The sequence below is a fragment of the Symphalangus syndactylus genome, chromosome Y (genome assembly GCF_028878055.3).
Source record: "Symphalangus syndactylus isolate Jambi chromosome Y, NHGRI_mSymSyn1-v2.1_pri, whole genome shotgun sequence".
NCBI lineage: Eukaryota > Metazoa > Chordata > Mammalia > Primates > Hylobatidae > Symphalangus > Symphalangus syndactylus.
The window spans coordinates 27,953,856-27,957,899 of NC_072448.2; the positions used below are offsets into that span (position 1 = coordinate 27,953,856).

At 46.0% G+C, this 4,044-nt stretch overlaps 1 pseudogene; it reads left to right on the forward strand.

Annotated features, from left to right (window-relative positions):
• Window positions 1–201: 201 nt before the first annotated feature.
• On the forward strand, window positions 202–966 carry LOC129476746 (transcription initiation factor TFIID subunit 13-like; annotated as a pseudogene).
• The last annotated feature ends 3,078 nt before the right edge of the window (window positions 967–4,044 follow it).

The window sequence follows — 4,044 nt, forward strand, 5'->3', positions numbered from 1 at the left end:
AGAGCGTCCTCCCGGCAGCTGGCAGAACAAACAAGTGGGCCTGGGTCTCACGTACCTGAGGCATTGAATTCTGCCACCAACTCGAATCAGATCAAAGCCAGACCCTTCTCAGGTGAAGGCAACGACCACACAGACAGACCCGTCCTGAAGGTCCCTCGTGTGACTCTGAGCAGGAGGCAGTCACTTGGCCCAGTAGAACTTCTGACCTGTGAGCTGGGGTTTGTTTTCAATATCCAAAATTTGTGAGAATTTATTCTGCATTGATCTAAAACTAATATACTCTCCATCCACAAGTTTCTCCATATTGTGGAAGTGAGAAAAACCAGTGTGTGTGTTTGTGTGTGGGAAGGGGAGGCAGGGAGCTGTGTCCAGTGGTGGCTAAACTAAGGCTCGCCAGAAACACAGCAGCCAACATCTCTGAAAGTTTCTCGGCTGTGGGTTGGCGGGCCAGTGGGATGGCAGACGAGGAAGAAGACCCCACCTTTGAGGAAGGGAATGAAGAAACTGGAGGAGGTGCAGAAGGTGGACAGGGTAAAAGAAGGAGACTTTTTTCTAAAGAATTGCGATGTATGATGTATGATGTATGGCTTTGGGGATGAAAAGAATCCTTATACAGAGTCAGTGGATATTCTTGAAGATCTAGTCATAAAGTTTCTCACTGAAATGACTCACAAGGCAATGTCAGTTGGAAGACAAGGTCGAGTACAAGTTGAAGATATCGTCTTCTTGATTCGCAAGGACCCAAGGAAGTTTGCCAGGGTTAAAGACTTGCTTACTATGAATGAAGAATTGAAACGAGCTAGAAAAGCATTTGATGAAGCAAATTATGGATCTTGACACTTTTTGTAGTTTCTGAAAATTACCATCTGGGGAAACCATATATAATAATTGGTTATTTTCTAAAGTAAGGTTCTGATATCTAGCCATGTAAATGAAAGATGGAGAAACACAAAGTTTTCAGCCTTTATTTTTTGCCTTTGATTTTAGAGTGATATTGGTGCATGTAATTGCCTGCCTTTGTATTACCATACTTGAATCACTTACTGGGTTTTAATGACCACACATAAGTCAAAGTACCTTGCAAACCGTGTCGTTCCTTCTGACTTATGACTATCTAAAGGATAAAGTAGCATTTGTGTGTTAGGTAGGTTTATGCCCTTGTAACCTTGTAAGCTATACTGTAGCTTTTTGTCTGTTTGTTTGTTTGAGACGGAGTCTCGCTGTGTCTCCGGACTGGGGTTCGGTGGCGTGATCTCGGCTCACTGCGGGCTCCGCCTCCCGGGTTTGGGTGATTCTCCTTCCTCGGCCTCTCGAGTGGCTGGGAATTGCAGGCGCCTGCCACCATGCCTGGCTAAGTTTTTGTGTTTTTGGTGGTGACGGGGTTTCGCCATGTTGGCCAGGATGGTTTCAATCTCTTAACCTCGTGATCCGCCTGCCACGGCCTCCCAGGGTGCTGGGATTGCAGGCGTTTGCCACCACGCCTGGCCTACTGTAGCTATTGAATATGTGAAATCTAAATGGGATTTTTGACTTGACAGCTCAGACTTGTACTTCATGAATTCAGAAGTTTTTAGACAACATCTACTTTGTTGTCTAGTTCATTATTAAAGAGAATGAACTAGGCCGGGCGTAGTGGCTCATGCCTGTCATCCCAGCACTTTGGGAGGCCGAGGTGGGCGGATCACGAAGTCAGGAGATCGAGACCATCCTGGCTAACACGGTGAAACGCCGTCTCTACTAAAAATACAAAAAATTAGCCGGGCGCAGTGGCAGGTGCCTGTAGTCCCAGCTAATCGGGAGGCTGAGGCCGGAGAATGGCGTAAACCCAGGAGGCGGAGCTTGCAGTGAGCCGAGATCGCAGCACTGCCTTCCAGCCCGGCGGCAGAGCGAGACTCCGTCTCAAAAACAAACAAACAAACAAACAAACAAAGGAAAGCAAGTTTCACATTGCTTTCACAATACATAATGCTGTTTTGGAAGGCTTTCTGATTTAAAATCTTTTGGGGTTTATAACATCCTGTTAAAGTTTTAGGAGAACCCGTTTTCCCAGATCAGATTCAAACTTCTAAAAATAAATGCTTTCAGTAGCAGGAATGGCATTGCTTAAAAAGCTGATGGCAGGGTAAGCGTTTGGGTTAGTGTTTTATTAACAGATTGGTAAGTAGTTGTTCGCTGTGGAAATGCGTCCTTGACTAAAACCATAGGTGGCTGTGGAAACCACGTTTGTAGTTCGGGATACCCAGGTTTTGTGTGTATTTACTCTATGTATAAAATTATTATTGCCCTTAGTTTAAAGTAAGGATTACAGTTGGATTTAAGTAGATCACTGAATGTTATTGTTTATGAAACTTAACTTTTTGTGTGCCGCTTAATAAACATGATCCATAAATCAAAAAAAAAAAAAAGAAAGGTTCTCAAAATGTCACTTCAGATCCATAATCAAACCACCCCAGCTGGAACTTCTGCTGTTACAGCTGCTGTCATGGAGCAGACCTGAATCTCACCTATGGAGACAGGCAGGCAAACAAGTGTGTCTGCTGAGATGTTCGCCACGCCCCAAGGTCTGAAGGGCAGCAAAAAGGATGGGCTCCCTGAGGACCTAGATGGGAACTTGGAAGAACCCAGGGGTCAGGAAGGTGAGCTCAGCAGTCAGGATGTCACGGACCTCACAGAAGCTGACAATGAAGCCTCAGCTCCTCCTACAGCCAAAAGACGGAAAAGAGACACCAAAGGAAAGAAGGACAGGAAGCCCACCTTGGATGCAGAGGAGGCTCAGAGGATGGCAACCCTGCCGTCTGCCATGTCTGAGGAGCAGCTGGCCCGCTACGAAGTGTTTCGCCGGTCAGCTTTCCCAAAAGCACGCATTGCAGGTCTGATGCAGTCTATCACTGGCAGATCGGTGCCTGAGAACGTGGCCATTGCCATAGCTGGAGTAGCCAAGGTCTTCGTCGAAGAGGTGCTGGAAGAGGCGCTGGACGTGTGTGAGATGTGGGGAGAAACGGCCCCACTGCAGCCCAAGCATTTAAGGGAGGCTGTTCGCAGGTTAAAGCCCAAGGGCCTCTTCCCCAACAGCAACTACAAAAAAATCATGTTCTAGGCCCAAGGCCAGAGGGAGGGTTCTGTCTGTGCAAGCATGAGTACTGCGTTCGTCTTCCAGTGACAGGACTGCGTTGGCTGGAGCTTCTGCCTCTCAGTCTACCCTGGATTTATCCACGATCTTAGTGTCTTCAAACCTCAAGTTGCCCTTACCTGGATGAAGAGAGCAGATTGTTTCATAGTAGCCTTGGCTAAATGTTTGGGCCTCCGAGGTCATGTTGAGGCATTTTTGTATGTCTTTCTAGTTGGAAGAAGAAAGGTGCCTGGGCCTTGAGCATCCTGTGGATGGGAAGCTGCATTCGGAGAGGGAAGCCCTTTCCAGGAGATTTCTGCAGTTTCATGCTGAAGCCTGCTGTTGCCGTGTCTTAGCTTGTACGCTTACGTCTGGGTTTCAGTAAGTGAAGCCTCCAGAAATGTTTCCCAGTTGTTGTCCTGTGTACTCTTCATGCTCATATGTATTTTTGTGAGGCATCACAAAGACAGTTAAACGCTTCTCCAAACTGCAGAAAAAAAATTACATCACAAAGCATTTTTTTCTCTCAGTTGACTCTTCTCTTATTCCTGCCTACTCTGCTTTATGACAGCAAGTGATCCTTTCCGGTTTTAGAATGTAACGTACTATAGATGCATCGTATCAGTCTAGAGAGCAGCCAGTTCCAAAACCACCTTTCCTCACGCCGCCATTTGTAATGAACCTATATGTAGTTTAAAAGGCATAGAGACAGCCTATTGATACTTCAGGTTTGCTACACACGGTGATATCGCCAGTGCTTCCAGAGACACTGAAATTCAGTTCCAAACATTGCTTTACAGTATTCCTGATTTTATTCATTCTACCGATGATCCACTCCGAAAAATCAAACCTGAGTACAGAGACATGGGAGAAGTTATTAAAATATCGGACCAAGTAGGTTCATCGCGAGTGACAAAGTTATTCCATACTCTACT